The 21,264-nt window shown below is 37.9% G+C and overlaps 1 protein-coding gene across 1 annotated transcript in view; it reads right to left on the bottom strand.

The window, feature by feature from the left end:
- Positions 1–21,264, bottom strand: part of CNTNAP2 (contactin associated protein 2) — a 2,725,119-nt gene that overhangs the window by 1,063,999 nt on the left and 1,639,856 nt on the right. The window lies entirely within an intron of this gene.

Consider the following 21,264-nt stretch of genomic DNA (forward strand, 5'->3'; position numbering starts at 1 on the left):
CAAAGCATTGGCCACAGAGCAGGAGGAATATGTAAATGAACAAGTATTTAAAAGGGATAATCCACCATTTCTTATACTTGCGTCTTCCCAGATACATAATGTATCAGAAATTGTTCAGTTGTTTCAGTTATGTCTGACTCTTCCTGACCCCATTTCGGGTTTTCTTGGCCAAAACACTGGAGTAGTTTGCAATTTCCTTCTCCACCTTATTTTACAGAGAACATAGGCAAACAGGATTAAGTGACTTACCTAGGGTCACACAACTCATGTTTGAGGCAGAATTTGAAGAGGGAGGTGAGTCTTCTTGACTCCAAGTCCAGCAACCTTTCCAGTGCATCACCTAGCTATCAGGACTATTCCAATCTATTTCATTAGGGATGAGCAGTGGAGGTTTCCTTACTCCTATTCTGCAGGATGGGGAACCTCAACTAGCAAAGTTTGAGCCTGGGATATTGGCTGGTATACTGATAATGCCTTTTTGCTTTTTGTTAATATAATTTTGCTTCTTAATGGGAAGATTTTTGCTATCTATTAATGGGCCTGCCCATTAAGAGAAGTTTGATTAGGGAAGATTTGTAGGAAGGCCCACACCTTTTGTTAATTTTTCTAATGAGGCACTGGGTCAAAAAGGGTCATGTCCTCTGGCTCTGAAAAGATATCTGAAAAGAGGGAAGGTTTTGCTTTGCGGCTTAGTTTCGAAACTGAGACTCTGGGAAGCTGCTAAGGAACCCCTCCCACACTCACCTTTGAAAACCCAGATGTTGGTGCTTCCCTCTCTGGTAACTATGTATTTATGTTATGGTCAGATGATTGGAAGTCTCTCTATTGGTCTTTATTTCTTTTCTTGTATTGTTCTCTATTGGTGAATGATAGATGTACTTGATTAAAAGAGATTGTTAATCCCTCAAAAGTTGCCTTTCCTTTGGAAAATCGGATCAAAGAACCTGGGATATCAGGCTCCCCCGTCTATGTTAGGGGGCTTATTGATACAGTTGGCTTCTCCGCTTTAGTATCTCCTCTATTGTATAGGTGATGGAACAGTGATCCTCAAATGGACATAGACACATCTAGTCTCAGAATCAACCTTTTGAGTTCAAGAGTTTAGCCATCCGGGTCCTTTCGCTGCAAGTGACTGTCAGAAAAGGGGCAGAGCTCTGCTTTTGGAAAACAAAACAAACAAAAACCAACACTGGCCACAGAGTGAGCCCAGTCCTTGGCATGGTTTGCTAGAAGATCTTTCCTCAGGTAGGCTGTACAAAGTATGGTAAAATGTAAAATGTGAAATACCTAATCTGCAGTCCCATAAATTACTTATTGTTATGATATTTAATTTTCAGTCTCCCAGTCTACTAAAAGAGTATAAAGGTAGTTAATGGTTTTTTTTTTTTTTGGTCAATATGCACTTCTGAGCATCTTTTGTGTTGATAATTTCTTTTGCCTGGAGGAAATTAATACTTGTTGCCTACTTGGTTTACATTCTACATAGAGTACCTTTCTCCTGTAACTACTTGAGGAGATCGTAGAGGTAACAAAACTTAGCTTTAACTATATTTTTGCCTCAGAGCACCAGAGTGAAAGTGTAATAAGCCAAATAGCATGCAAGCATGAGTCTGATCCCTTCTTAAGGTGGTTTAACTCACTTAGCACTGAATCTAGTCACTTGTGTCTACCTGGGTCCAGGGCAGATGGGCGTCTTAGTGGAGGACCAGAGAGTAACATGTCCATCCCCTTAGGCCCGGTAGAAGCTGTAAATGTTAAACTAGTTTAATTGAATTTTAAACTGAATCTACATGACATGTGAAAAACTGAAAATATTAATAAAGAGAGGGCAGTGGTATGGTAGGTAGTAAGGGTACCTTACGGCCTGCAGCTGCCAATTGTGCCCTGGGTTTATTTGCAACAGGAAATACTGTTATTTGCTGATTCTCATTAGAGATATTGAGGTAGAAACTAACCTCTGAGTGTGTGGAAGGAATTTTGAGAATTAGAATACATTTATAAGAGGAAATCACTCTTTTCTTTTAATAGTAGTACTGTGCGAGCTGGAGGAAGATGAAAGACAATGTGAGTCAACTGACACTAAAAGTGTTTTGTCAAAGCCATGTTAAATATAGTTTCTTCTTTGATGTTAACCTCCCAGCTCATGCTTAGAGATTGGGTCTTGAGTAGAGACAACTTCTCCACATTTAAAGTAATTTATTGGTCTACAATCCAAAACCCATGAGCCCCAACTAATGTGTTCATGTTTGATAGTCAACCAATTAAATCATTTAGTTCAAAGAAAAGTTATTTACTGAAATGATGGAAAATGAATAATGGTAACAAAACCTTTTTCCCCATGAATCTGTGCTGTACTGTCGCACAAATACATAGAACATCACTGATAGGAGTAGGTATACATATAAAGTACACCAGTAGAACGATGCAAGGCTGGGAACACATGTAACTAAATAAATTCACATTTGTATAACTGAATCAGAGAATGCCAGGACACTGGTGTTTTATTTTAATTTGTTTCACTTTTTTTTCTGTCCCACAGGGTACAGCCTTTTCTATAAGTGTGACTCAGTTTGGTATCCTGGGCCTCCTCTTCTCCTGGATCAACTAGTGAGTACTGGTCTCATCTGTCTAGCATTACCTACCAGGCAAGTTATAGGGCCATGAGATGCCTTTGTCAGTGATCAGGGGTGGAAGAGTAGAGAGGGGAAGATGAATATCCCAATCCATGGGCCACATTCTAGAACATAAGCTTCCTGAATGCAGGATCCATGTTTTTGTCTTTGCACCATCAGTCCTAGCATAGTGCCTGATACATAATGCTTATTAAATGCCTGTTGGCTCAACTGAATGCTCTCTCAAATCCTTCAGACTTGAAATTTTATGGTCCTATGAATCCATTCCTATTCTCACTGTTAATTGGACCTCCAATTTTGTACCTTAATTTATTTGTGATAAATGCCCAGAAAACAAGTGTGAACTTTTGACCTTTTTCATACCTTTGTGAAGGAAGAGGGTACTATCAAAGGGGTACTGCATTAGGAGTCCACTCTGGACCTAGGTTCATTTTCTATTTGTGCTACTTATTTGAGAAAGCCATTATAACTATTTGGAGCACAGTTTCTCATCTGTAAAAAGGAATATTGTACCGGATGACCATCAGGGTCTGGTTTTGTATCCTGAATATCAGGTTTGAATCTGGATTCTGTCACTTATACCACCTATCTGACCTTGAAGCAAGTGACTTACCCTCTCTGGGCCTCAGTCATGGCCACTGAGGCAATTGGATTGGATGACCTCTAAGTATTCTTCTACCTCTAAGCCTATGATCTGTGATATTAAGTTCCAGGCTACCTTCTAGGGGGATGAGTTGAGGCTTCTTATAAAGTGATACAAGAAGTCTCAGAATGGTTACATGTTAATTATTTACCTCCCTTATTTTGACTCTTGCTCTAACTTGTGACCCTGGGTTTAAATTCAAATTGTAATTTAGATGATAACTTCTCAGTGAGTCTGACATTGATATCTAGAATTAGAATTCAGATTTTTAGCTTGACTGACTGAAGGGGATTCATTTACTCCTCTGTGTTTGATTGTGGCTATGATCTTAGCCTATGTTAACCCGCTTAGGCCTTGGAGACCATTCTGGTTCTGTTTCCTGCTCTCAACCTCTCTACGTTAGTTCTTTGTCACTGGTGCCAGCTTCATGTATCTGTGCACCAAGGTCTCTTTCCTTTTCTTGGTGAACATTCTTAAATACTAGAAACATTCAACAATGCTAATATTTTTTCCTTTATATGCTACAGCCAACACTCAAAATACTCTCCCTGTAATAGACACACATACAATTTCAGAGGTACTGAATCTACAAGAGGATTAAAAAGGATTATGGGGTAAAAATGAAAAAAAAAAAAAAGGACTAAATAGAAATTTTAGGGAAGCAATGCCACCTCTCAAAGATATGAAATTGTTTCCTATTCCAGGAAAATCCAGGGCACTGGGTAGTAATGAAATGAATGATCACAAAGCTCAAATAGTGGATGGGGCATTATATCTATGACCCCAGAACATTATTTTTAGATACTCAGAATCATACAAAATGGTTGTCCATAAGATGTACACAGGCTGCCCTTTCACATGAAAAAGATTAAGGACTGTGATCCTGTCAAATGGGGAAGCCTGCTTCTCAAATGGAATTTTAAAATATAGCTCTTTAACAATGAACAGTGGCAGACTGAGAGTTATTAAAGGTCCTCATGATCTGTTTTCTTAAAGATGCAGTGCTGGCACCTTCATCACAAGCCCTGACCTTTCAGGTATATCTTCTTTCCTTATTGCCACAGGACTTTTATTAAAATCCTGGACACTTTACTCATGACAGAAAAAGATGAAGGCTTCTTTTTTTTTTTTTTTTTTTAAGGTTAATGGACTCAGACGGGGAAACTTTCCTCCAGACACTCTCATGTTAAGTTTATAAATCATCCAGTGGACCCCGAGTAGAAGAAGAATCAATCCAGCTTGGAGTTTTAAATCTTTAAATTACATTTCATTGGGTTCTTGATGTTGGAGGGCAAATATTCAAAAGTCACAGCTTGGAGGGAAAAAATATCTCAGGCAACAAGACCAGAATGCATGTCACAATTTTGTAAGATACATCAATAGCCATTGTTGGGGTGTGGGGAAAGGGGAACGTCCAGAAAGTGTGCTACTAAACACATTAGCCACTGTATGGAGAAGCACTAGAAAACTACCTCCAAAGTCAATGAGGGAGGGAACAGTGTAAAAAGCAGTGGTAGGTCTTAGAGATATGCTCTTTACTTAAACACAAACTATAATTCATTCCAGAAATTCAGTTGACAAAGGGGATTCGTAAAACTCAAAGTCTGGAATAACCTTAAACATAAAAGAAAAATATCTGGTTTCTCAATTTGGAATTGAAATCTATGACATAGAGACAAAGTTTATCATATCTATTACTGAGGAGAGATAAGTTATCAAGACAGAGAACATAAAGAAATACTTTTTCTACACTATGAATTATTTTTCCACACATGTTTGTTCCTATTAGGAAGGCACAGGGAGCTACAAGATAATTTTCTTGAATTCTAAATCATTCCAAGTGAAGTCAACTCACTCTCATAGAACATCAGCAATAAAGTGACCTTAGATAAGTCACCCAAGCTCTTTTGTCCTCAGATTTCCCTCTGTAAAAAAACAAAGAGGAATGGCCTAGATGAATTCCAAGGTTCTCTCAAACTCTAAAATTCCATGAATATACTAATGTCTGAATTCCTTTAAAACAATAGCTCATCTGTCATCTCCTATGCAAGAGGTCTTTCTTGATCATTCTAGTTCATGACTTTTAACTTGGGTCTGTGAACTTTTTTAAAAAAAAATGTGTTGTTTTTGTTGTTGTTTTAAATAATTGTTGTAACCTGAGTCCCAAAACCCACTGGTATTGGATTTTCTTCTCATTGGTGAAGCTCAGTGCTCTGCATCTTCATAAGGATGGGATAGAGATGACAGTAGCCACAGAGTGGAAAGAGAAGAATTTTGGTCTCTTCAAGCTTGCAAATCTCTTTAGCCTTCTTAGGGGTCTGTAGTCTCTTCAGTTGTTTCTGACTTCCAGCTTCAAGAGAAAAATGGATGATGCCACATCCACTTCAGATTGTTGATGGAAGAAAAGACTCTATGATAAACAGCTGATGTGAGAGGAGCTGTACTAGAGATTTGCTTGGTATACTAGAGACTTCAAGACTCTCCCTTTGGTGAGATCTAAGACTTTCCTTATCAGTGTAATGGAGGTACTTCATTTCCAATGGGAGCTCTTTTATTCTGTGTGGTCAGGTACATATTCTACTAAATACACTTTCTCTGATATTTGTTTTATACTGAATTGGATAAATTGATGTCTTCACTGTCCTCTCTGTCTTTATTCATTGCAGAAACTGGTATTTGGTGGGAAGTCGTGTATTGGAGATAGATCTTGGGATCCCCTTTTCTCCACTAATGACCAGGAATCAGAAGTTTAGCTTGACCTTGAAAACTATATCCCCATTGCTCCCAACCTCCTACTCTTCCTTCTGGAAGAAAATAAAGCCTCCATGGAAAAGGCTGGGGGGAGAAGAGGCTAGAGATGTCTATTCTCTCTCTGTTTTTGAGGCATACAACAAAATTTGACAAAATATATGTGGGGGGGGCAAGCCTTCACGATATTGTATTTCAACATAATTTGTTTCCTTTGTAATAACACGTATTTTATGTACTTAAAAACATTCTGAAGATGATTCCATAGGCTTTACCAGTCTGCCAAAGAGGTCCATGATACACAAAAAGAGTAAGAAGCCCTAGACCAGCTATTAGTGATCTCACTCCTTCTTAACATCAATTGTAGAATCTGTATTATTTATGTGTGTCCATAAAAGGTAAGAATACTCTTTGATGGATTGGACTACTACATTCTTTGTGTCCATAGTGACTTCCACTGTTCCTTGTCCATAGTAGACAAAAATAAATTAATTAATCAATGTGTTTATAAAGCTCCTCTTCCTAGGCACTGTGCTAAGTGCAAGAGATAAAAACAAAGAATAAAGCTGTCCCTAATGTTTCTCGGATTGATTCAAATGATATACACCCAATTACCTTGGAGCGTGACATTTTCCTCCTTATGCTAGTGTTGGGAAACAAATGCCCAAAGAAAGAGTACAGAACCTGAAAATATCCCTATCTCCCCTTTACTTTTCTCCATTTTTCTTTCCCAAAGCAAACTTGTAGAGATAACTATATTTCTGTTACAGCTTTCATCCAGAGGCTGCTGAGTTCTTTAACAAAACAAATGAGGACATGACTTTCCCTGCTCTTTGAATTCAGACCCCTCCAGGGTGAAAAGATGAATGTTTCAGAGTAGAGTGATATTTGAACAATTCAGGGTAGGATAGGAATCATGTAACCATATCCTGCTGAATTTGGAGAAGAGATTTTAAGAGTGAAATTTAATCACTCCAAACAATTTTTTTAGAGGGGGCAAGGCTCCCTCAACACTCACACATTTTCTGGAAGTGACATTTTATGATCTTATGTGGACTAAACCCTAATTAATACCTCATCAAAAGCACTACCCAAGCACTAAAAAAGTAAGCTGAGTTTTATTTGAGCCTAAGTTAGATGTTCCTTTAAGAATTCTTATCTTAGCAAAAATAATGTGCCTCTCTGACCCCTTTCCCTTTGGCCCTCAGACTGATTCTGCAGTGTTCCCAACAAAATGAGTCCTGGGGCTCCCTAATAAGTCATAATCCATATTTTAGCTCACTTGATGAGATTTCTCCTTATCAGCTCTGACTCCAGGCTGGGACCTTCATTATTGATCATAGCATCATCCATTCCGTTCAGAGATGACAATCTGATGTGTTTATCCGTTTCCGTGAAAAGGCCAAAATGTGCCCTTGCTGCACAGAGGTTATGTGTAATATCATTTCTGGTTAGCAAGGGGGGCTGGACTTTGCAAAATCCAGCAATGATGATATATCTTTTCCACATGGGCCATCCAAAGCCTTCTTCTACATCATTTCTCTTCCACAGCTGCTTCTGAGATGTTCTTGTGCTGCAGAATTTTGAAACTCTGTTTTACTTAACTCTCAAATAAGCTCTTCCAGTCACCTTGACTGAACTAGCCATTTTAGTCCACTGTAGTCCTATAGCTGCTGCTATGGGAAGCTCAGCACTTCAAATTACAGCGAGGATATTCTGCAGTCATGTCAGTCAACTAGCATTTATGGGGCATCTGCTATGTGCTAGGCACTGTGCTAAGCATGGAGATACAAAAAAAAGGCAAAAAATAGGACTTGCTTGCAAGGAACTTATAGTCCAGGTCTGTATAACATATGGTGCTTGGGCCACTTGCAGTCCACCAAAACACCAAAGTATTTCATGGTGGCCTCTGAAAAATATAGGGTTGCTACTGTATACTCTCTTGCTTCTCATGTGACCTGCGGCAACCAACCATCATTCGTCTGTCTCTAGTCTAACCTATCTGTAGCCTGAAGAAGTTTAACTTTTATTTTGGCCCCTACCTATTGCCAAGTTGTGCAGGTCTGTTATAGTCTAAAAGGAAAAACAAAATGGAAACAAATATGTACAAAAAGATAAATACAGAATAAGACAGAGATGATCAATACTAGGAAGGCACTAATATTAAGGATGATGAAAAAGGCTTCTTATAGACAATGGGATTTTAGCATAGACTTGAAGGGAAGCCAAGGAAGCTCCAAGAATTAGATGAGGAGAGAGAGCGTAAGGTATGTTAAGAGTTTGGGGATGAAGTGCCATGGGGTAAGAACAACAAGGAGTCCAATGTCACTGGATTACAGAGAATGGGTGTATGGGTCGTGGTGGTGGTATGATATGTAAGAAGACTGGAAAGGTAAGAAAGACATAGGTTAAAGGGGATCAAAAGCCAAATAGAGTATTTCATATTTGGTCCTGGAAGGAAGTAGTGCCTATAGAACTTGAACATCATAATTTAACAAATAAGAAAACTTCCCAGAACTGAACTCAGAAAAAAAAAAGTGCCAATCAAAAGAGTCCAAAGATTATCTCCAGAAAAAAAAAAAAAACAAGCAAACAAAAACAACCTTCTACCACAAATTCCAAGACATATAGTAGTTAAATTAAACAATTTAATTTCACATTTTCTATCAATTGAAATTATAACTGAAACAATAACAATAAACTTAAACGTATAGACACATTAAATTATATCAGTACCTATGTTCTCATACTTATTTATGTGACTGAAATTATTTCATAGCTGCTAAACTTGTATTTCCTCATTTGAAAAAGGAGGAAAAAATGTTTTTGAATATTAGAATTGTAATTTATGTGGTCTAATGCTCCAGGCTCTAGGAATATATGTGAACTGGATCCAGTATATTTGTATTTAAAAACAACAACAAAAACAACAAAATTTGTTGTTTTAACCAAAATCACACTGACATAATGCTTCTGCCTAGGGATGACTCAGGTTAAATACCTGAATTTACATTATTGTCTAGATTTTCTTAGGCATGAGGAAAAGGGTCACCTAGATCCAATATCAACGATAAACTGTCAGGCACAAAAGAGTCTTTAGTCCACTCTACCAAAAATGGAGACACATAAAGGATTCACAAAAGCCCACATCCAATGAAGAAAACAAACCAAAAGACCCACAAAGGATTGACAATAGTCTACAAATAATAAATATAAGTCTCTTTCTTTTCCACTGAGTTGTCCTTTATGGAGACCAAAGCACTGTAGACTGGTAGCCCTACCCACCTGTCTGGACCTTACCCAGGAGGAAAATAAACTAGGAATTAACATGGTAGCCCCTAGACACCATAGTGAATCCCACTTTTTATAGGGATGCATCCATCTCCTCATCTTAGAGTAACATTTTGGAATTTGGACTTTCTCTGAAAGAGAAATAATCTTTAGTCTACTTAAGTAAGTAATCCATCCTTCTATTATAACTCAGTAATAGTGGTGTGCCGTACCTATGTCCTTTATTTCTCCATGTCATGGATTTGACCATGAGTGCTACTCTCTCCACTATGGACTGATATAATATATAATAATTTTTCCTTGAAGTAGACTGGTAAATTTACCAGCCCTAGGAAGTCAGTGCAGTGTTTTTGTTGATGAATACCTCACTAGGGCTTCAGTGAATAGATAGATGGACCTGGAATCATGAAGATCTGTTTTCAGATCTGGCCCTAGACATTAACCAGGTATATGACCTTCAGCACATCACTTAACTTCTCTTAGCCTCAGTTTCCTCATCTATAAAATGGGAATGCCAATTGCATCTCCCTCCCCATTTTGCTTATAGGATAATATCATCACATTTTTATTAATATCTATAAAATTTTCTAAAACCTTATAATGCTGTATATAGATACTATAGTTGTTATTTTCACTGTTGAGGAATGAGTTGGACTATATGGCATCTGAGTCCCCTTGTAGCTCTGAAATTTTGTGATTCTGGATTATTAGATGCAAAATAAACACAAGAACGAAAAAACGTGGTGGGGGAGCAAGATTGAGATGTGATTTCGTTTGGTTTGGTTATCTACAATTGATGGACTGACAAAGAAAGAGAATGCAAAGAAGAATGACCACTCATCTCCCTTTAGTAGAGATGAGCACTGGGCAAGATCTCATGAGAAATAGCAGGTAGGAGAAATGGAGAAATAGAACAGGTGAAGAGAAATAGAAAGAGAAGAAGAAGGTTTGTGATAGACAGACATAGAGCCCAAACAGGAAAATACAATCAGGAGAAAGAATGCCATAGTCAACCAGTCAAGGAGCCAGACTCAGGAAAATTTTTTCTTTTTCTTATATGTATATGGTATTTTTACTGTAGTTTTGTTTATGTGAACTTTTGCTATATCTTATCCCCTTAGGTCACATGTCTTAGATTATTCAAAATTACTTTCCTTTTTCCCCCTAGCAACTCGGTACCCTTCTTGTTGAATTGCCTTGAATTTAGAGACAAAATAGTACATTTTGTCTTCCAAGCACCATGCCACATCTAATGATGATAACCTTGACTTGGTGGTTTCATCACCTTTTTAAACAGTAGGCCAGTTTTTGATCAAATAGGTCCTATCTAGTCATACCATGAAGTGGTCTCTTCTCAGTCTAGTCACATGGTCCATAATGCCCCTTTATCTAAAAGCTCCTGTTCTGGAGTCAACCTGGGATAACTGTGCATTGTTATAGTTCCCTTTTCCAAATAAATTCAATCAATAGTTGTGATATTAGGAGCCTCCTAAGGACTGACAGTTGAAAGAGGAGCACTACAGAACCTCAAGGAAACTGTGCTGGCATTTGATGCCAAATTTAATATCATAGTGATTTTGCTGAAACTACTGTAGAAAAGCAGGATGTGGCAGGTTCAAAATACAGGTATCAGACTGGGCTTTACTGAAGACAATATAAAACTGAATTCCTAGACATGGGGAGAAACATCTGAGTAAAGCACTTAGGCTAGGTCTCTACCTTCAGGCAGAGGAATAGCTACATCATGAGCAGATTATGGCACACGTGGCAAATTTCCTATTTCTCCTTTCTGACCCAGAGGTGGGCATAAGTAGAAAGATTGGCAGTGGATGGGGAATTGTAAAAACAAGGAGGTTGCTGTTTCATTGAGAAAATGAGACACCCACACATGCAAAGGTTGAAAAGAACTGTACCTAATGGTATTTGATTAATATAGTAGTTAGTGGTACAGAAAGGAAGTACTGCTTATTGGAGCTCCTAGAGTGATCATGAATGGTTTCATGGAAGAGGAGGGACTTTTTAGCTGAGCACTGAAAGATAGGTAATATATCATTAATATTTGTATTCATATAGATTAGGGCTCAGATGTGAGAGAATTTTAAATCATTATAATTTAACTCAGCTGGTAAATCACTAGTCTTTGTCTGGCTCTGTGTCCCCGCTCAGTTTCACTGGGAACTTCTAAGGTCAACTAAATTCAGTTTTCCTTATGCTACCAAACCAAACAAGGAGCATGTACTGAAATAGTAAAATATTACGACAGGCCTAAAAAACAAAATAACAGGGAAACTGTTTCATATATTTTCCCAAGGGAATGCAATTACAAAACAATTTATGAAGAATAACACTAAGAATTTCACTTTTATAGGTATCTTTGAAGTCTTCTAAAGTATCATAATGTTTAAGTAAAATTAATTTATCAGTGATGGGCAGGCTGAATTGGAATAGGGAGAGAGTGAGGCAGAGAGATTACATCAGAAGTTATTAGCCTGAGACTGAGGTGAAATGAGAGGAAAGGAAAAAAGAGGGAGAAGGAGAAAGAAAAGGGGGGTGGGAATAAAAGATCATTTCAAGGTTGTGAACTTGGGTCATTATAAATAATATTAAAATGAGTACAAATTGCAATCATTTATTGAAACTTAAAAGGTTCTAGCTAGAACCTCTAAGGGTCTTCCCCTCCCAGACTAATATTTTTGCGATGGTAAATTGAGCCATCTTTTGTCTCAATTCTTAACTATCCCTTAGTTGTTGAATGGGCGTTGCCTCAGACAAACTGAGAGTTGAGAAAAACCTTAATTTAGAAAGACTAAGGTTACCCATTGCATCTTGGGCCATCATCAGATGTCCTGAGGTTTTGTCTTGCTACTGGATTTTGATGACTGGAGGAGAGAGTGAAATTGATGACTTTGCACAGCTCTGCCTCACTTAAACTAATTCACACTTAAGTTGAGACTCTTGTGATGTCATTGGTCCTTTTCAAGAACAACAAAAATAACATATTATATATTCCAGAATGAACAGTACACATAATTCAAAAAGAGCAGTAAGAACCAGAGGGGATCAGAAAGGCTTCCTGATGCAGGTGACACCTAAGTTTAGCCTTGAAGAAGGAAGTGAAGGCTATTTAGAGGGAGAAATGATAAAGACAAACAAATGGTATGCTAAGATAAATGAATAATCGAAAAGTTTTTTGGACCATGTCTTGTGTTTGCCTGCTAGAAGTTGTCCTATGTCTTAGTATTAGGTAAGGAGAGATTTTCTTTTCCCAGTAAACCACAGAGCACCTCAGAACTAGCGAGTCTTTTATTATGTACAAAATTCCTATTATATGGAAAGCGCATAATAAAGGTTTATTGACTAACTAATTGACTTTTGACATTTTTTCTCACACAGGGAAGAATATAATAAATAAAATGTTGGAGTCTGGCCTAGAATCCCTGCAGTCAAAGTAGGCATGTAAATATTTCCCTTGATATCCTGTAGCATTATGAAATGTTAAGTTGACATTTCTCTCTGTAGAAGTACCAGATAGAGATATGAGGCAGAGATGCAAGATGAGCTCATAATCACTTATCCTTCTTTCACATTTCCTCTTGTAGATCACTTAGACAGCCAGGAAGTACATGATGACCTATGTCTTGCTATCCATTCCACTATGTATAAGGATATTTTCACACATTAAATTACTCATCTTGCTTATCCATTAATATTTTCTGCTCCTAAAAGCCAAAGACTGATCACTTTAAATAAGTATATATGATGAATTAGTTCCTTATTCCTCTGAGAAATATTAATTTATTAATATGCAGTTCTAGTTTCTCAAAGCTGATTATATTCTGTCTAAAAGTGCATATTATCATTATTTTTAACTTTGGACACTGGACATGGGATCCATCCTTTCTAAATAATGTAAAACATACTTATTAGTAACTAGCTGACAAAGGAGATGATTAAAATAAATCTAAAAGTTTAAACTACAAGAAAAATGATGCTGTCATAGGATACAGAGCTGCAAGCCATCATATGCACATTCTAGAACTTACAGATGACTGTTGAGGCTCAGGGGTGGGTCAGTGACTTGTACAGAGTAACAGAGCTAAGAAGCAACAGTCAAAATTTGAATTCAGGTGCTTCTTCTTATCCGGTACCAAATTGTTTTGATGATTATAGTTTTGTAAAATAGTTTGATACTTTTCACTGCTAGTCCCTTTTTCTTCATTTTTTTTCTTTTTCTTTGCCAAGCCTAGAGGCCTGTATTGGGCTACCCGAGTCTTCCTTACCTCACCTCCCGAGGTCTTCGGCTGGCCACGCCGGATGCACGTATGAGAGAAAGGACGTTCCAGAGTCAAACAGGGGTTGAGCTTTATTACAGGGTTTCGGTTACAAGTGCAGAGAGTCTTCTTTCTTAGGACGAAGAGGGGGAGATTTCCTAAGGAGGCTAAGCTTAAGGGATTGGAAGTAGAAGTACAAGCGGGGAGAGAGGGGGAGGGGAGAGAGGAAAGAAAAGAAGCGGAGCCCTACTTTTCTCTTTGGCTCCACACGTGCTAAGAGAGCTTTTAGGCTTCCTCAATCCTACTTAATCTTCAGCCACACAGTTTGCATCTCAATACCGTGCTGTTAGGTAACTAGGTGTGCTCCAATCCGGGACGACCTCGAGGGCAGGGAGACTCCACCCATCAGGTATCTCCGGGGGAGAGGCGGAAATACCCGAGCTAGCCGAGCTAGCTCGGTCTGACCTTCTCGAACCCCCGCTGTTCATGGAGGGCCTCGTAAGACTCTAAGATTTAGAAGTCCCACTTTTACCCGCCCGAGACTGTCCACACGGATTTGAGCTTCCAGTCCCAACATTTCTTTAATGATTCCCTTGATATTCTTGAGCTTTTGACTGCCAGATGAATTTTTTTTTCAATTAACAGGTGTTTGTTTACTTTCCCTCCTGTCTCCCCTTCCGCATTAAAGAGAGAGAGAAAAATTCTTTTAACTGATATTCATGGTAAAGGAAAACAAATGACTACTTTGGTCACATCCAAAAAAGTATATCTCTTTTTCCAAAACTTGAGTTCACTACCATTCTGTTGGGATGTGGGTAGAATTCCACATTCCCAGTCCTCTAGACTGATTGATAATCAATGCACTGAGCACAACAAAGTTCTAGAAATTAAGGAATTGTTTGTCAGTTAGGGATTGACTAAATGAATTATGGTATATAGATGTGATGGAACATTTTTGTACCATGAGAAATGGAAATTGAAGTGAATTGATGCAGTGAAGTGACAAAAAAGAAATTTAGAAAAATGACATGTGACTATAAGAAGATTAAAGAGATAGTGTTGCAAATGGACTGTGTGAATTACCAAACAGAAAAAACATTTCTTTAGTATAATGATGGAGAGAGTGATCAGAGCACATCTCCAGAATATATATCACCTACTGTACTTGGCCCTATTAATGTGAAGGTGTGGGAGCCAGAATAATTTTTAATACATAAAGTTATAAAGGTGGAGGGGTCTTCGAGGGAAAATCAAGTTCTCTGTAAAGGGAAGATATGGAAGAAATACTGACTGAAAAATAATAAGTGTAAGAAGGTAGTTTATTGAGAATGGAATGGAATTCCCAATGGCACAGTACACTACTACCAGAGGGATCAGATGGGAACCAGAAATGTGGAGAACTAACATTTTTTTTCTGGCCTCCTCTCCAAAGATATTTATGCTTCCTAATATCTAAAGACTGTTAATTCATCTTTGCAATGGAAAAATACTAAATATGTATAAAAATAGATTTTTTTTGGTTTCATTCAGATTTTCATAGTGACTCATATGAAAGAAGGTAAAATACCCTTGTGTCATATTATAATTAGATACCATAACATCATGCTAGGGCTAAAAAAAAAAAAAAAAAGACATTCTGATCCAGTTCCATTATTTTGCAGACAAGGAAACTTGGGCTTGGGGAAGTAAACTGGCTTGCCAAGTTCATATTGGCAGTTAACATCAGAGGAAGAATTTGAACTATGTCTGGCTTCAGAAATAATATTTCCTTTTTTCCTGTCTTTGCCATTTTATTTTTTGTTTTTATTAATCATAGAGTCTTTGCTAACTTTCTGCCTCAGCTCACATACTCAGATGGTGACCTTAATGCCTTAGAACTTTGGTGTTGTTGGTTTCTTACAACACTGTGCCACCCACAATTCTCTAGGTTTTCATTTATGTGCATTTAGTATTTTTACATTCTAATGATGAATTAACAGTCTTTACATATCAGGAAGCAAAAACATCTTTGGAGCAGAGGCCAGAAAAATAAAAGTTATTTCACCACATTTCTGGTTCCCACCAGATTCCCACAGTTGTAGTTCACTGTGCCATTGGGAATTTCATCCCATTCTCAAAAAACTATCATCTTATACTTATGATTTTTCAGTCAATATTTCTTCCATATCTTCATTTTAAATGGAACTTGATTCTCCCACGAGGATCCCTCCATTTGCTGTAAGGTATTCCCAAGACTGAAGTCCTCCCTCTATTCTAAGAGGTGTTGATAATGATTGATATTTACCATCAGATTGATTGATGTTGAGTAAGGCTTCATACTCCTGTGCCTGACTTTGTCCTCCTGTCCAAGTCTGGCTCAGCTTTGCCTTTAGATGTAGCAAGGGTATACTGATCTGTTCCATCTATATTCATAGTACTTTCCTCTGGCTCTCCTCCAAACCGAATTTCAGATTCCCAGGGGAGTGCAAGTCAGTTCGTAGGTGGTGAATTATATGTTTTAGCTTAAAGACATCACTTGAAGCAGCTTCCTCTTCTTTTAGTCTCATGTTCATCACTACAGTGTTCACCAATATTTATCAAGCTTTTCCCTGTTCTAAACCAGAGAAAGAATAATAATTGTCCTGGATATTAGATAGAACCTTGTTCAGGTCCTGAGATTTAGGAAAATTCACTTCCAGTCATCCTGGAATTTGCAGTCTGGACCCGTGGGGAATTAACTTCTTCATTGTTTTCTGCTTGTTTGTTTTATTTTGTTTTGTTTTATCATGAAGAGCAGTTATTCCTTTGAAATCTCAGTCTCTTTCTCTGACTGTATAATGTTGATGTTTGTGCCATCAGTGACCTTCCAGAGGTCATGGTTATGGTCTTGATGGGGTACAGACTTTGGGAACATCCTTGAACTCTCCTTGAATCTTCCCACTTAATGTGGCTTTTCATACCCAAATCTGTTACTCTTAACCTAGCCTGGCCCTCCTTTGTCTGTTCCTTCTGGATAGTCCCTGCTTGCTTCCCACCCTAACCATTCATTGTCAAATACTTCCCCAAATTGCCTCCAGCTGTTTTCCACCCTTGTTCAGTCACCTCAATTCCATCAAGATTGCTTGGCCACCCTTAGATCCCTCCTACCGTCTTTCTGTATATAAGTTCCACGTTGCCTCCATTAAGGGACTCAGATTCTATCTAGCTCAGCTTCAATCTGGCCCACTTCACAAATGGTTAGGCTTCTTAAGAGTCAACCCAATAAGGCGAATCTTTAATAAATTTTGTTTTGCTTTTGCTAAATGAAGGCTTGGGTTGCATTATTTAGGCAGGATCCAGGGTGTGGGTATTTTAGGTTCTCAAGTACCCCAAACCTCAGCATTATGGTTCCCTGACCTCAACAGTCTCATACTCGACTTTCAAGTCATCATCAGCCAGATTATCAGCAGCAGGCATTATCAATCTGTGGGACAGTTGCAGCATTGCTTATCAAGTCTGCATAGTTCTATCATCTTGAAACAGTGTTCCTAGTCTCTGGTTTAAGGTCCTTTCTTACACATATGCTCCTAGATTTTCCCTTCTAGTTTCTCATCACAGGACTCCACATATGGAAGACTCCACTTTGGAAGGGAGACAGTTACCCGAGGTATGACTTGCAATGGGTCCCCATAGACCCTCCAAATCTGACTAACTCACTTACCAGACCCCCAGACCCTTCCCTCTCATGAAAGGTGGTAGAGAGGGCCTCCCAGCTGCCATAAATGCTGACAATGCTGCTAGGTAGTTCAACTCAGTAGCTGAGAGTCTGCACCAAACCTAGGTTGCCATATTTGACAGAAAAGAGGGTAGAACTGGTCATGAAGCTCACGCTGGCAGTGTGAGGAATGGAAGCAGTAGGAATTGTCAGGATTATGGGTTCAACAACTGGAGTTTTCCAACTGTACAACACAGACAGAAAATGACTATGTGTAATGCATTTGAGCTGAATTTTTTGAAATCTTCCTGCAAATTTTTTTTTTAAATGGAACTGAAAATCCCATTTCAGTTTTATTTGCTGTTAACTAGGTTTTGATCACAATCTCAAAAGTCAATTATCCTCATCCAAATCCATCCAACGTCCTACAGAAGAAATCTTAAGTCTCTTGCAGTGCTAAGAACAAAGTGACAATAGCAGTGAGAACCGACAATGTGGATCTGATGCAGTAGATTTTAAAATAACTGGTCAAGCAAAGGGGAGATCACTTGCATATTCTATAGCAGAAGGAAGATGAAGAAATCCAGGTCCTGTATAGAATCACAAATGCCATCTACAGGTCACAAGAATTAATTTAATCATAAATTAGTCATATTGTCAAATTACAATATTATTGAGTGGCTAAGGTCACATTTAATTAAATACACCATCTTTAGCAATGAATAAATTTGCGTTTCTTTTCTGAACAGCTTATTAGCCACAGTCAACTCTGGATAGCCTGAGCTATAATGATCTGTTTTGTTTTGTTTTGTTTTGTTGTTGGTAACTCTTTTGAGGTTGAAAGCACTTCCTGAATCTGAGCTAAAAAATGAAGTTTCAACTAAATTAGGTCATCCTTTTTCCTGTTTTACAAATGTTGATCTTTTTACACTCAGAAGATTTTAATTTAGCATTACAGAAACTAGTCAGTGATTATTTCATAAGTCTCATCAAGATGACAGTCTTCAAATTACTAATAATAATAGAAATGTAAAATCAAACTCTGTTCACCTTATATCATTCCATCACTGTTAGAGAGGCTGTGGGAAGACAGGCACACTAAGACACTGTTGGTGTAGCTACGAAGAGATTCAACTGAACTAGATATTATTTGGGAAAAATGCAAAAGAAACGACTGTCTATGTTTGTGACTCAGCAAATCCTCTGTAACAAAGTCAAAAAAAGAAGTCCACCATGCACTAAAATATTTACAGAATATTACTGAAACATCTTTTGGTAACAGAAAATTGGAAACAAAATGAATACCGATCAGAAGTGGGGAATGACCGAAAATAAGAACTATTATACATTGACATGAAATTTTACTATGCAGTGACAAATGAAGAATATGAGGAATTCGGAAAAAATTTGAATATTTGTACGAAATTACAGTGAAATAAGCAGAACCAAAAGAACAAAACAAATAATGATTATTGCAATGTAAACGAACTCGGAAAAGCATTCCTGTTGTCAACAATCAATCAGTCAAAGAATATTTATTAAGTGCCTATTATAATCCAGGCACTGTATCAAGTGCTAGGAATGCTAAGACAAAAATGAAAGGGTCTGCCCTTAAGGGGTTTACATTCTATTCTGGGAGTTGTCATGCATATGGACATTTATGACTGGTTTGCCTGGGATTACTTTCCCTATTGGTCCTGTCAGTGACATGTGATTCCCTTGCTAGTGAATGATAATATTTAATATCATTTTTGGACTTTCAGTAAGGGCCAAAGCCCAAATTAATCAATCAGATTGCTTTGTTTTGCTCTAAAACTCCCCTTTTCTATGTCAGCAATTTCTGTTTATGATAGGATGCCTGCAACTAGAGGGGTGGATTTCTTCTTTTTCTTGTTTCACAGAGACATACGCTATATGGGGGAAACTCAGATATCTTGGAATTAAAATTCCAGCTCACTTTACTTTGTTAATTGTCTTGTCTTACTGAATTTACAACTTATACAACTAAGAAAATTCCTTTTTCATGGTAAAAATGTATTTAAGCCCGGTCATTTTTGTAGTCAGTCAGAAGTTTCCTTCTGGCTCCATGATCATATAACTGCTAGCATTAAGGGAATAAACAGTATGAATTTAGCCCGTTTGCCTCTTTTAGCCAAACTTTCAGGACAGCATGTACTTGGGTGCATTTGTAACTTATCCCAACTCCATTTCTGTTTTGTGTGATTTAAAAAAAAATGTGTAGTGTTTGGAAAGTCTGTTCATATCACTTATGATTTCTTCAGAAAATAATCATTAGTTAAGCCTAACAAATAAGCTCATAACATGTGAGCTCCTTCCTTTTTTTCTTCATGTAGGGCAAAGGCCATGACTTCACTAAAAATGAGAAAAAATCAACTAAAAAGAACCAACTCAGCAGAAAATCAGTCTCTTTTTGTAATTACTTTCCTCTATCAAATACTCTTAGGAATATGCTAGGGGCTTTAGAATTTCTTGAGCAATTTGTTATTCACTTTAAATAGTTTTTAAAGATTATTTTGACATAGGAGAATTATTTCTGGAAAGCATTTTTAAACAGGGAGCCTCAACCTTGACTGCCCTTTTATAGAGTTTAAGAGGGACTTTTTTTTAAACACTGTCAAATTACCAATGGCTACAACCAGTCTGTGGTGCTATTTTCTAGTTGTGAAAATAGATAAGGTTAATGGCTTCTATGTTTTCCAAACCATGTTTCCTAATCTAGCACCGTTGCCCTTTAAAGTATGGAACAGATCCACAGCAGACACATAAATAATAATTTGCTAGGGACCTTCAAAAAGGTGACTGATGCCCTTGCCTTTGGGTTTATTTTCCTTTTATGTGTCAGATGGGAGCTAAACCAAAACCACACAAAAAAGTCTTTCTACAGGAACGGAAAATGTGAATGGTGGAGGGGTGGAGGAATCAATAGACAAAGGAGGATGCAAATGAATCACATTTAAGAGCAAGCTGTAAACAAATACCACGGGCCTGAGGTCCCTTCCTGGAGGAGCTAATCTTCTTGGAAGAGAAAGCTAACCCGGCATTTTGATAACAAACATTTGAGTATTTATTTGAAAGATCTGTTTGGATTAGGTTTTTGAAATTTAAAGGACTGATAGCCCTGTAGTTTCACTGAGGGACTTGGAAACCTAGCTAAATGTTTATTAAGGAGAGAGTCCAGGGAGATGTGTGGTCATAAACCTGTCCCTGTGAGTCCCAGTAGGCATTAGTAACATCAAGGGATGCACAGACCTTCAACATTACTGTGTGTTTATTGCTATAAAAGTCATTCAGCAATTTCTGCAGGACAATATCACTGAATGATAAATTTACAGCTGAAAGGAACCTTAAAGAATATCCCAACCCTCCCATTTCAGAAAAGAGGAAACTGAGGCCCAGAGAGATTAATTTACCCAAGAAGAACAGTGTTCCAGTGACAGAGGAAGCCTTTGAATCCAGGTTCTCTGATGCCAGAACCACTGCGCTTTTCCTTTTGTCATGCTGTGATTATAGAAATTCCCAAGGCACAAAACACTGCAGGAAGGCAGTTACTACAACGTACCATGACATCTTCTGGCAAAAACGCATAATAACTTTCATCCTTTAGTTCCCACCATCTCTTAACAAGTAAGAGCATAGTATTTCATGAGGCTGGCTCCGACTACATAGAAATATTCGATGACTTCATTCAACAATTGCAGGTACTAGAGAATGATTGTTTCCTACACTTTACAGTTTTCATTTATCCTTAGGTTAACTACTCATTAGGATGTGTTAACTACTCATTATCAAGAACAAAAGCAACCAATATTTGTAGAGTACTTCAAGGTTTGTAGGCGCAGCTAGGTGGCACAGTGGACAGACTCAGGTCTGGAGTCAGGAAGACGAGTTCAAATCATCTATCAGACACTAACCGCATGATCCTGGGCAACTCACCTAACTCAGTTTCCCTTAATTTTCTCAGATATAAAATGAGGTGGAGAAGGA

The sequence above is a fragment of the Notamacropus eugenii genome, chromosome 3 (genome assembly GCF_028372415.1).
Source record: "Notamacropus eugenii isolate mMacEug1 chromosome 3, mMacEug1.pri_v2, whole genome shotgun sequence".
NCBI classification, from domain to species: domain Eukaryota; kingdom Metazoa; phylum Chordata; class Mammalia; order Diprotodontia; family Macropodidae; genus Notamacropus; species Notamacropus eugenii.